At 44.8% G+C, this 13,588-nt stretch overlaps 2 protein-coding genes across 3 annotated transcripts in view; one reads left to right on the top strand and one right to left on the bottom strand.

Moving 5' to 3' along the window:
• Positions 1 to 9,553, bottom strand: part of LOC135921791 (chorion peroxidase-like) — a 118,872-nt gene extending 109,319 nt beyond the window's left edge. The window contains exon 1 of the mRNA XM_065456103.2: positions 9,446 to 9,553. The gene's annotated coding sequence lies outside the window, so the exon portion shown is untranslated. The remainder of the gene's footprint in view (positions 1 to 9,445) is intronic.
• The window catches only part of LOC135921792 (chorion peroxidase-like), a 59,087-nt gene continuing 54,981 nt past the window's right edge, over positions 9,483 to 13,588 (top strand). For both annotated transcript variants that reach the window (XM_065456105.2, XM_065456104.2), the window contains exon 1: positions 9,483 to 9,615. The gene's annotated coding sequence lies outside the window, so the exon portion shown is untranslated. The remainder of the gene's footprint in view (positions 9,616 to 13,588) is intronic.

Below are 13,588 nucleotides of genomic sequence, written 5' to 3'. Positions count from 1 at the left end.
TTTGAAGTGCGCCTTATTAGAATCGAAATATGTGTGCTTTGCCTAGGATGTCGTCTGCAAGTACCCCACGTTCACTGCGCTCATTACGTTTTTATAAGAAATATGTATGGTCTCAATAAACACACGATGCATGTCATAGCAACGTGTTTCTTGGTTCTTTTTTTTTTCTCGTCGCAAATTGATTTCATGTAAATCTTTCCGCGCATGAGTATATTATTCGCCTGCCTGTCAATACATACCGTCAGTTGAAAGTCAGTGCCTATCCCATCTGGTTGCTTTTCGTCCGCGCCTCTTTTTGCACGGTTTACTGCCTGTTGTTGGACAACACTGCGTGCCTACATCGAGGCAACGGGCGCTCCCCCCCTCGTTTTTCTGAAGCGGTTGCCCTTGGTGACAACCTGCAAAGTTTCAGGAAACTGCCGAACTATTTCCGTTGTTCGAACTGAGGAGTCCGTGGGCACAGAACACCATGGCGAATCAACTGGCAGCCTTCAGAATTCTACAGAACTGCCGACCACTGCCGTGAAGACCAGTTTATGCAGCCTGAACTTCTCCTGCTTCGACGACAGAGGATAGCGACGCGGTTGACGTCATAACCGGTCCTACTTCGTTCCTGCCGACGATTGAACGCCCAAAGCGATTTAAGGCAGAGCCGGCCCATTGTTGAGTGAGAGAGCTGCCACCATCCACCCGGTCGGTCTGGTGCACTCTTAGGCGCGCACAGCTACCTGTATGCTATTACTAGGTATATGTACACATACTGTATAAAGTTTTTCGTCTCCTCTTCGTCCGCTTCAACAGTCCGTCTCTCGTCTTCGACCCCGAGTCACAATAACGTATATCAGTCGCATTCCGATTGTCTGCATGTACACACAGTTGCTTCTGCTATTTCAAAAAGCTCCTTGGCTACAGTATTTATCGTGCATCAAAATCAGCATAGAGAACGTTCAATTTGCCCCATGCGACAATATCTACGAGAAGGGCACTTGCGGCTTTCAGAAACGCTGTTGTCTACACCCATCAACAGCCACCATTGTGTGGGTCATGCAATGTAAATCGAGGGCGGCCTTCCATACACTACCATCAGCCCTTCATCGTGGTCCTCACGAACCATTGGTATTTGATAAAAGATAAGATTACCATGGCGCTGTTGAAAACGAACACTCTATCATAAATTGATGGCTACCACGACATTTTCAAGTTTGTGGCTGCCGCCCAGTTTCATGCTTAAAAATTGGAGGTGGCTAAGCATGCGTGAGCGTTGTGCCACTTACTCATCTCCACGCACACGGCCACACGCATGTTGTTTACCGCGATTGACTAAGCACTAGACGGTTCATTAAATGTATGCTTTATTGGCCTTGCAATCTGTTGTGGTCCGACCTGTATAAGCCCTTATTAACCCTTATTGGTTCTTAACCTGTTCTGGCTCGATCCAACCCTCAACGACCGACAAAGGCTGATAAGGGTCGATGTCAACCTTGTCGGACTCGGTCCGACCTTCATCAATGCTTTCGACCCTTATCGGTTGTTATCAACCTTACCAGAATCACTCTGAACCTCGTCCACCGCTATATGTTCTTATGAAGCTTATTGGAAATTGCTTAACAATAAAGTTCATAACTCAAATCGTTCGTTATCAACCTTGGTTTTGCCTTTCCTTTTATTAGAAAACGCAAAGTGGTTGTTTGGGCTATTTGGCGAGGCATCTTCGAGGGTGTGCAGCGCAACGGTAACAACAGGGGCCAAACGCCCGTGTCTCCTTTTTTGCGCCTGTTGTTACCGTTACCCTCGTAGAGAAGTCCAAAAACAAGAAAGGGGCTGGCAGATGGAATAGCACACTGTGGTATAAAATTTTTTAAACAGGGTTGAAGTACCTCAGACAGGCTGGCCAACGTTTCGATAGGTGGACCTATCTTCGTCAAAGGCGGCCTCGTCATCCTCGGCGTGTTAGTTTTAAAGGGTTAGTGCAGTGACGTCACGTGCGGGTGTTGTCGCTGGCGGCTGGTTTTAAAGAGAGAGATTACAAGAGGGAACAGGCGCTGTCGTTCGACGTCTGTGAGCCTCATTCTCAAGACGAAGGGACAAGAGCGTGAGCGTGGGCACGCGGGGAGGAAAGAAAAGAAATAGAAGCAGAAAAAAGGGGGGAAAAAGGGGAAAAAAAGAAGGGGGGGCCAGGGCCGTACCAAGACACAACAAAAGGGGGGGGGTTAAAGAAAAAGAAAGAGAAAAATGAAATCTTTAAGAAATACGGGGGCTTGGGAGCGTGTTGGGGATGCGAAAGGTTAGGAGGTGTTCAGGGGAAGACGTTGGCGGCATGTTTTTGAGGCATTAGAACGGCCGGTCAAGCAATAGGTCGAGTAATTTTGAAATAGTTAAGGTGGCGACGAGGAGTCTGCGGTGCAATGTGTGGGGTGACTGAAAGGCGGCGGCATGGTCTTTCAAGGGGCACTGCCCCACGCGCTTAACGTAGGTGTCGTTACGGCGGCATCCAGAAGGCGAAAAAGGCATATTGACTTCGGAATGTGTTGTCGAGGGGGTTTCAAAAAAAAAGGACTAAAAAAAAGGGGGGGGAGGGGCAGGGGGAAGGGGGGGCGAAATCGGTATAGCAAACAGGAGGGTGACGCGTGCAGAAGCGGGCGCGGGCGAGTGTACATGGAAGAAGGGGATCGTACAGTTGGTATAGACGTAAAATCCTGAAAGAGTACATTAAATTGAGTAGTAGGCAGGAAATTTTTTCCTTCCCTTTCCTTTTCCTCCGAAATGAAAGAGTAGGTGAGGTTAAGAATTGAAGTTGGCTGGTGGCCTAATGTGTTTTGTGTATTGGTTGGTGATATGAGAGTTTCAGATTTAAGTTACAGCTTTTAAAGATTCTAAGTTGCCGCGTGCCAAATTAATTCCTGTCGGGTGTAGGCAATTAAACTTGTGTATGAGGTATGATTCCGTGTACTTCCTTTCGCGAGGGGAACGGAAATTTGTTTGTAGTATATAGAGCCTTGCTTTGTCAAACATATGTCCATGTTCATTAAAGTGGCTGGCTACTGCTTTGGGTAAATTGTGTTTTGTGTCCGCGCGGTGACCATTAAGTCTTGTATTGATTTGTTGTCCGGTCTCACCTATGTATTGTTTGCTACAAGCGGCGCATTCTAGACAGTAGACTACATTGCTTGATGTGCAGGTGAAAGCCGAAGTTACCTTGTGTGTGTAATTCGACGCTGTACTTTTTACTGTAGTAGTGGATTGAATGTGTTTGCATGTAGAGCACCTGGGGCGACCACAGGGATTGGTTCCCAACTTCTTCTTTTTCTGTAGTTTGGCGTGCACAAGAACATCTTTAAAATTAGTGTTGCGTCTGTAGGCCACTCTGGGAGGGTCGGGAAAAATCTTCTTAAGTTTCTGGTTGCTGGTGAGAATCGGGTAGTATTTACTTAGGATGTTATTCACGTTTGGGAGTGCGTTTGAGAATTTAGTAGTAAGAAGAGGCGTTGTTGTTCTTGTGATCTTCGGGCGGGGCTTGAGGACCTCGGCTCGATCAAGTTTGGTTGCAGCGATGTAAGCTGTTTGAAGGTCACTGTTTGGGTGGTTCCTGTTTGATAGCGTTTCTTTAAGGTGATCGAGTCTATCTATGTAGTCTTGGTTTTCAACGCAAATGCGACGTAGTCGTATTTGCGTCGTAGAGAAAGCATTCATGGGGTGAATTAGGGCAAACAAACGTTTTTATACGATAGCTGACCCTTAAACATAAGCTTTGTGAGCCTTCTTTAATGAAGTTCCAGCTCAGAGCTCGTGCCCGTCGTTTTCGTGTCTCCATTTTCGCCATGTTTCATCGCGCAGATTTTATTTCAAGCTGATATGCACTAACTGGCTCGATACAATATTTCATCGTTAGCAATTGCCACCACTACTTTGTATGCATGATAAGCATGCAAAGCAGGCTAGAGACAAGTAAGTTTGGTTGTATTCATTCGTAGAAACGAGGTGGTACGACGGCAGAGAAGTGTCTCCCAGGTTTAATGTTCGCAGATAACGTTGTGTTGTCAGTGGAATGTCGGAGAGATATACGGTTTCTTGAAGGTACATGGGGAAATAAGGGTACAGCTCATGGATCTAAATTTAGTCGAAGTAAATCGGTATTCTGGATGTTTATTGATATGGACTGATCAGCTGCTCAGAATACATGAGATACCAATGATAGATGGGTACAAATACATAGGAGCACGGATCAATGAGGGAAATAGGCCAATTTCCCTCATTGATCCGTACTGTTATGTATTTGTACCTAGCCAGCATTGGTAGCTCATGTGAAGAAGTAACCAAAGCGAAAGGCAACAGAAATGGATCTGTAATGAAACACACATAGCTACGGTTGTTTAAGCATAATAAAGGGAACATCAGACACCTACCAATCGTAGCAATCGCTACGAAAACCCATACGGGTTCCTCGTGGTGCAAAGTAGCAAGGAAAGAAATAGCGCTTCGCTGATTGCGTGCGCTAGCCGTATGATGTGTTTAAACTATGAAGCGCCAGCGGGGAGTTGAGATTAATTAGAAAGGGCAATTGGAAAGCCGCGAATTAACCAGGACATGCAGACATGGGCCGAGCGTCCTTCGAAGTGCGGGAGACCTATAGTGAGCTCTGTTTCGTAAGACAAATGCAGAACTCAGTGGGATATTATGTTATTTAGGCACTTGTATGGAAAAATGTTGACTCACAATGGAGAAAACGAACCGAAAAACTGACCACTGATGATTACATAATGTGGTTTACAGCAGCCCATAAAATGCTGTTGAAATGTGAAGTCACAAATACAGGAAGACTGTACTATGTAAGACGAATGGAAATATAACAAACAGGAAGAATAAAATACGAAGTAACAAGTTTAGTCATTCAAAGCGCAGTGTCCTGCTGCTCGAAGCCAGATCAGTGTGGGAATTACAAAACCTTTACGGATTAAAGCGACTCGTGCATGTTGCGTGCGAGTAAAGCTTTCAGCGTATTCCGACAGACAATCAGATTATTCATTCAGCGACAAATGTGGAAACAGTAAATTTTCCCAAGATGTTACATTTTACGAAGGACACTAGGGGAATGATAAATGAAACAGCCACATTAACTAGTAAAGGATGGCGCAAATATTGGCCGCACATAAGTAATGCCGAGCAATGAACCAAGTTTTCGAGTGTGAATAATGTATCTTAGTGTAGAGATATATTTAACAGTTTAAATACATCAACGTTTAAAAAAAACGTACTTCGTGGGAGCACGCATCGAACTATTTCAAATGGGACGCTCATATCTTCATGCAAAATGTTACGGCAGAACCGATCTAACGATGACTATCGCCGGCAATGCGATTAGCCATAAAGCAATGTAACAACATACTGGATTGTTGAGGTCGCGTTTGTACAAAATCTGCAGTGGTTATTGTTAAACTCGTGTTTCTTCGTCGACGTGCGACATACACTGTCTCCGGTATCGGCCCACTCGGGTACTCGCTTGCCTTGGTCGCCGATAAGAATGACGCCGTGACGACAAAGTAAGGACGACGCTGGACTGGCGAGAAATGAATGACGTCGCTGGGGGACGACAAAGGCAGTGTGGCGACACCCACACGACGAAAATGGGATGACAACTGCGAGATGATGACGACAGTAAAATGACGACAGCATGACAGCGACCACATTAGGACGGCGAGTGAGTGAGTTAGTCCACGACGATCGTGATGCGACGACAACCGGACGAGGAAGCCGGAATGACGACGATGGTATAACAGCGCATGCGTGACAACTACGTAATAATCACGCTTGAATGATGACAACATGATCAACGAAGTAGGAAAGACGTTGATGGAAAGGTAAATGAGCTATGAGGACGGTGGCGACTGGTAGGGCGACGACTGTGTGATGGCGTAACAACGATGGCACGGCGATGGTCGGACGACGAACGACCACGATGGAACGGCCACGACGATGCGACGACGAATGCATGGAGAGGAGTGTATGCCAATGAGGGAATGACGACGATGACAATGGCATGAAGACAATGTAATTACGAGGAGCTCGATGGCGTGACAACTTTATCGCGAAGACTGCGTGACAACAAAAGCACGACTACGCTGGCGGTGGCACGGCAGGGCAAGAGTCGTACGAGAAAGCTGGAAAGACGCAACTACCACGATGGCATCACGGGCACGTACCTGCTGGGCCAAGCTGTTAGACGACTTGGGTCGCCGAGTCAGTGCAGGAGGTGCATGACGGCACCATCACGAGAGTCAGATCACGAAGCTACAATCATAACGGAACGACCGCGAGCACATACCTATCGACCCAAGCAGGCAGACAACATGGAAGACTGGGTCGGCGCGACAGAACAGAACAGATAGGCGCAAAGCGCCTCAAGTAGGCAACGAATGCGAATCGCGTTAATAATGAGCAGTAGATTAGATAGATAGATAGATAGATAGATAGATAGATAGATAGATAGATAGATAGATAGATAGATAGATAGATAGATAGATAGATAGATAGATAGATAGATAGATAGATAGATAGATAGATAGATAGATAGATAGATAGATAGATAGATAGATAGATAGATAGATAGATAGATAGATAGATAGATAGATAGATAGATAGATAGATAGATAGATAGATAGATAGATAGATAGATAGATAGATAGATAGATAGATAGATAGATAGATAGATAGATAGATAGATAGATAGATAGATAGATAGATAGATAGATAGATAGATAGATAGATAGATAGATAGATAGATAGATAGATAGATAGATAGGCTGAAAGCTCCTCAAGTAGGCAACGAATGCTAATTGCATTAAAATTGGGCAGCACACAGACTTACCAACCGTCGACCATTTTGGCCTATAAGACTTTGTGGCTCCTTATTTAGCACAGCAAATGCTTTTTTTTTGTCATCGCTATGGCTGACTCTGCCTGGAAGTATCGTGACAGAGCTTGGCCTTCTGAATGGAACCCGATCTTCACCAAAAGCAATTATGATGCCGTCATTATGATGCGAGAATTAAGGTATTCCAGTCACCGGATAGTTCAATGTTATGAACCGCGCGTTTCGGCGAGCAAGTCTGAAGTAACAATGCACCATGGTGGTTTTAACGAAGTGTTTCTTTAAAAATGTGTTTTTATGTACGAAGGCTCCCGCCTTCTCTTCCAGTCAAAATAAATCCCCAAAGGGTTCATTCTCTTAACATTACCGCTATCATGTTGACCACCTTTGTGTAGTTAGATGACAGTTTGCAATTGTTTGGCGAAATACGCACCGTTAATTCAGACATCTCGTTCAGGCATTCAAACAATGCCAACGAAGTGAATAAAGTATCTTAAAACACAATAACGTTCGAGATGACAGAGACAGGAAAAGACGTCAGCAGATAAACCAACGAACTAGCAAGTCCAACAAAATTCAACAAGGTTTCATTTTAGAATAGACACTATAGTTTGTGTCTTTGGTTATCGTTCTTCAATAACTGGAACAATATATTCTTAAGCAAGGTGACAAGACAGGACAGCTCTCGTAAGATAATCGAATTTGAATACATTATAGACTAAAATATTAATTGGTCATAACTGCTGCAGTAAAATAAGATCTCGTGTTGTTTGATAGGAAAGGTTGATAAGTAATATACTGTATGACATTTAGTCTATAAATAGAAAAATGTATTCTCACTCATTTTCATTCTAAAGTGCTCAAATTAATATGCTATGTCACGTATTCATGAAGATGCATATTGTTGTAATGAATTCTTGAAGGACAAGAATTTGCAGAAACACAATGCGATGTCGACGTCGATATCTGCGACGCCAATGTGATGAAAGAAGAGGCTGTGTCCTTGAAATTACAAGTGTGCCTTCATCATTCTGAGCCACAACGCAATGCGAAAATGTTTCCATAACATACATGTTTTACAAGCTAGATTGAGTGGTAGTTGCATGTAGGATCAGTACGCGATAATTTTTTTTTACTATTTCGCTCCCTTAGTCACCCACGTACTCCCAAGCTCAATTATTCACCCGAATCCTCTGTTATTTATTTTTCGCGATTGTGAGTTGTACGTTTCCCGAGAGCGTTACACCCCTTTGTGCAAATATAAAGACCATAAATTAAGCAACAGCTGGCTTGGCCCGGCAACTTTTCCTTTGTATTATTTTAGTTGTGAAACCTCGGCTCGTGGCCTCAGCTTGGTAACGCTTAAAAGCCAGTCGCGGTTTACTCCGCGTGAACAGTGTGACCTACAGTGCTTCTGTGATGGCACCGGATGCACATTTTCGCTCCTGCATTGGGTGGGTGGTTCCCGCTAGCTGCTTCGTACGGCAAGCTGATTGTGGTACAGCTTTTCTCTCTCTGCAGACTTTGTCCGGCTAAAGCAAATAGCGCACCGCTTAGGGAAGTCATATCCCCATCTTAAAATTATGATCATGACCGTCTTTGGAAAAAGTTTAACTAAACGAACGACTGCGTAAGCAGATTCAGTTACAAAAGACGCATCGCATATGGACGTACTTTTTTTTCCTGCTGCCTCTGACCAAAATGCAAAAAAATTGCTACCTGCCAGTGCCTAAATTCGCCCCTGAGCCAACGGCACTTTTCTTCCGGCATGTGGGTGTGCTGACTAGAAATATGGTATTTCACCTTACGAGCATGCTGACGTCAGAAGCGATCACGATTCCAGTTGGATCACTACAATTAACTTCGTGAATGACATGACATGGAAATCCACGTATCATGATCATGAAAATAGAAGTTGAATGTGCCTATCAAGTCATCATCAGCAGCAGCAGAGTTGTCGTCATGATCATCATCATCATCATCATCATCCGAGTCAGCTTCACTTCAGGACGATGGCCTCTATGAGAGACGTCCAATTGTCCTTTTCAAGGCTACGCTAAAGAGCACATTTTATGTGAAACTTTTTTGATACTATCACTCCATATAATAATTTCTCGCTATTTTAACTTTCTAATAAGGTAAATGGGTTTTATTGCTATGTTTGGGATTGCGTGCTCATTTTACCATAGTACGTGGAAAGAAGGTTCAAATAATGCGTTTCAGAAGCTCCTAGGTCGCACGGGTTTCTCGGTGGTATTAAGAGTCATAAGGTATCAAATGTGACTTCCATTCCAAAACACCTGAAAGCTTTACTTGGCCTGTGACAAAACTTTTCCCTCGATGACTCTTTGACATCATTAGGACTGTAGACACGCAGCTTCTAGAAAAAGACCGCGCTGTTAGCATTTCTCTACGCGTTTAACCTCATCACCATCAGCCTTTCCCCGTCATGACCTTCTTTCCCCTTTGCCGAGCCAACCATCCCAGACCGCGACTGCTACATTTTTTCTTGACTTTTATTTCCTCATTGCTGGCACAGCCCAGAGTGACGTGCTCCTGACCACATGCCGAAGTTCTCACCTCGGTTCGCAGGTTCTTGGCGATAACCTTCGTCATCGGAGCATGCACGATCCCTGTGCTGTCCTGGAATCCCAGTCCTGAGGAAATCAACGCCGCCGCCGAGAGGGCCAGACAGTTCCTCAGGGAGAAGCGACACAGCGACCTACGCAGAACCAGGAGAGACACGGGAGGTAACGCAGTCCACTCGTCGTTTCTGAATTTAAGCATGCCAGACGAAACTGAGGAAGAATACAAAAGAGTGTTGGGGAAATATTGTAAATGTGCTCGAGGGCCTAGCAAAGGGCGTAAACAAAAATGATATTAACGTTCTTGCCACCCCGATACGGTTTTCCATTTCACAGGCGAAAGTGTTGGAGCGGTATCTGATTAACTATTTCGGGAGCAGTACTTTCTTCGGCCTACGATATGTTAGTCGTTTTTGCTCACATGCTATTGCTCATCTAACTGTAGCATGTGATGATTTACGGCGGGTGCGCACGCTTTTCCTTTATCGTAGAGTAATTGCTAGCAATAATAATAAGCGCTTAAGAAACCGCTACATAACCTTACCAGAAACGATACCCCGTACTCGGCGTAAAGTTTTTTTTCTTTATTCTTTCTTTACCAAAGTACCCACAGCACCTTCAATGAGTATCACGGGGGGGGGGGGGTGTTGAAGTAAAAAAATTACTAACTAACCTATCACGGATATTAAAGAGCATTTCGCAGTGAGTCTTTGCCACAATCAGTGCGGGTCCACGCCTCTAGACAGCTGGGACTTAGCGCGAAGCCCTCACCTTCCTAGCAGAAGGCAAATGAAAAGGAGGTCTATTCAATACCATTTGTATTACACAATTTTTTATGCAGCGAGCTGTGACAACGTAGAAACCTGGGTGGACGAATATTCAAAATTTTGAATACAAATTAAAGGTATTTGCTTTTCGATTGGTGAGTTGCTATTCCATAATTCAGCATTCCGAATGTTGTCGAATACGCGTTCCCTTCAAATGTGCGAGAAACCGACACTCACAGAGGGGCTGCTTACTCCACTGCACTGAAGCCGCGATATTGCCGCATGGAGGCACGAGTTCCCGAGCAGGCGCATGGAGCAACCAACATCTGCATAAACTTGTTTTCTCGCTTATGGCAAATCAATTTACCACTTGAACAATCTCACTGTGTTTGTACCTCTTTAAAGAAATAGCGGTGCATCCATCTTCTATATGTGATTGGTGACTTTAATGCTAATAAAATATATGGTATGTTGCTGGTTAATTGTCTATGATACATTTTATATAGCGATTATTATGAAAGGCGGCCCATACCAAGCGGTAGATACATTGGTGGGCGTCAAAGAGGTTCACTGAATTTCCAGTGACCCAAGTTAGTTCCATGGTTTTGAATCCGGTTGGCCAAGCACGGCAGCCAGATGCTCTGCCCCCATCACCAAGGACGACACAGCGTTCCATATTGGCAGAAAAGAGGCTAAGAGCGAACATACATAGATACGTGGACACATACCTCAAGCTGGGACAAGTTCTTGAAGAATGCCGATAGCATTAAAACACGTGTGGCATGGCGGTGCTCCTCAACTCTGGATTTTAATGCCATTAGAATCATTTGTCTAATCAGGTACTTTCTATCCAGCCTCTTACGCCGATCCCAGTCACCAAAATTGCCTACTGGCTTGGGTCGCTAAGTTTGCGTCGTGATGCCTTCGTGGTTCTTTCCACCGCCGTCCTTCCAGCGTCGCACCTCACCGTGCTGTCGTCGTCGTGACGTCACGCTGTCGTCGTGTTACCATCGTCCTCACGCCGCCGCCCTAGTGACGTCATTCCTTCGTCATCCCACCATCGTGACTGCCTCGTCGTCATGCCGTCATGTCACAACCGATCCTGGCGAGCGAGTGTACGTCATAGCAGAGTGGCCGGAGTCCGTGTATGCCGAAGCAATTGAAATCACACCATGACCACTACATATTGTAAATAAAGATGTCTTCAGCAATATGGTGCATCGCTAAGTTGCTTGAAGGCTAATCGCATTAACGCCGACAGTCATCTTGAGGCGAGTTCTGACGAAATTTATTTTTCTCTCTTTCTTTCGTGGTATTTATCACAGTAAGGTATAATACGGTGTGTCGCTACATTGCTTAAATCATAATTGAATGAACGGTGACATGAATCGTGGGATGGGTACTGCCATAAATAAATGTTTTTTAATGCGAAAGAAACAGTCCGAATCTTTTGTCGCTGCTTCACTGCTACAGGAAGAATAACCTAGGAACTTCCGCCATCGTGGAACTCGTTTGCACTTAACATGCGGTGGTCTTCTTTCGGGTGGGGTCCCGACTCTTGGATTCAACCGCAACGATGTTTGCTTTGCCATCCAAGAATCGCTTATTGAGTCCAACTGACTGCCCTGTTAAATCTGCATCTGTTTTCTGCTTGGAGGAGCTGTCCAACCTACCTCAGGAAAGGGCCGAAGTACAGCATGGAAACTTCACTGGAAGCGCATGAATGGCTAACCCTGAACCGGAGCCTGGCCAAGCAAGCGGAGCCAGCGGACCAGGAAAGGCGTTTATTGGATGGCGTTGGCAGCCTGACCAACACAGTCAAGAAGCCTAAAGGACCGACAAAGCGGAATGACCCAACGTCAGGTATCGTCCGGTTTTTGAGACAGAACGACCTCATTCTGCTACAGCACGATAAAGAAGGAGCGTTCGTCGCAATGCCGTCGGGGCTCTTTCACGAGGAGGTGACTGCTGTCAAAAACAACTTCAAACCTATGCCAGCAAAAGCAGCAAATATAAAGGTGAAGGCTGTTTCCATGTGCAGGGAGATGGAACTGCACAAACTGGCTACCTCAGTCAACAAAAGCAAAAGTGACGGCTCGATCGTGTGTTTTTACGGCCAAGACGCACAAGGACGATATCCCCCTCCGGTCTATCGGGAGTGAAAGAGGAACTTGGCAGAACTTGAATGTAAGCAAGTTTTTGCAGAAGTGTTTGTCACACCTAGAAGTGAGCGACCCGTTTGAAACAAAAAACTTTGAATCTGTTACTAAGTTCATACAGTCGAGTGACGACATTGGTCATGCCTTGTCCATTGACATGGAATATTTGTTTTATCCGGTACCTCACGTTTCATTGCTTCAGGCTGTTCGAAAATATATTGAAGTTAATGGCTAAGTGTTTTTTCAGAATTCTGCTCGGTTGAGTGTGTGTTGGTTTTCAGCGTTGCTTGACTTTTACCTCAAATCTACCTTCGTCCAGTTCGATGAAGAATTTAATGTGCAGAAAGAGGGCATATGCATAGGTTCCTGTGTTGCTCCTATCTTGCGCAATATTTTTTGTCGGAATTTGACAGAGCGGTGAACGAAGGGATCGACCATGACCAGGTTGTTACTGTGTTTCGTTATGTTGACGATTTTTCTTATACATTTAAAAAGATGAAGCAGCTCCAGGTATGACGACACCATCGCAGGTGTGCTGCACATCTTTTAGCGCCTTGGCAAAGGGTTGAGTTTTACTCATGAACTAACAAATGATAATAATATCCCGTTTTAAGACAACGCTATAACCTTGTATGACAACCGTGTGTGCTGGGAATATAATAACCCAAAGTCTCAAAAAAAATTGTTGCCTTACGATTCAGCTCATTGGAAAACAGTGAAGCGGGATATAGCCACCCAGGGCAAGAAGTCAGCCTTGAAGAGGTCATGCGCACAAAAATTCAGCAAAGCTTCGACAAACAGATTGTAAGGTTAGAAGAAGCTGATTTCCCGCAATCTAATTTTAGCAGTAGCAGAGGCAGTGCTTCAGAAGATTAAAGCGGAAAACAATATTAGTGAAGCTGCAAGGGAACGCAAAGATAAAAAACGTAAATTTGTCCCTTATGTTGCCAAGACTTCCCACTATTTAATAAAGGTTGTGAAACGATATGAAGTAGAGGTGGCGTTTTCGGCTCCTGGCAAGCTTGCTGGATTGTGCTCGCGCACAGGAAGAAGCACGAATAGGTCCAAGGGGAGCAGAGCAAAGCACACCAATTCCTACGTAGATTGCAGTGTTGGGGTAGTCTATGAGATTCCTCTGTCGTGCGGAAAAGTCTACGTAGGCCAAACAGGAAGGTGCGTGAATATACGCATGCGTGAGGATGAATTGTCGAT

Source organism: Dermacentor albipictus, chromosome 6, assembly GCF_038994185.2.
Source record: "Dermacentor albipictus isolate Rhodes 1998 colony chromosome 6, USDA_Dalb.pri_finalv2, whole genome shotgun sequence".
Classification (NCBI taxonomy): Eukaryota; Metazoa; Arthropoda; class Arachnida; order Ixodida; family Ixodidae; genus Dermacentor; species Dermacentor albipictus.
The sequence above is the reverse complement of the archived record's forward strand: the minus strand, read 5'-3'. Positions and strand labels throughout refer to the sequence as shown.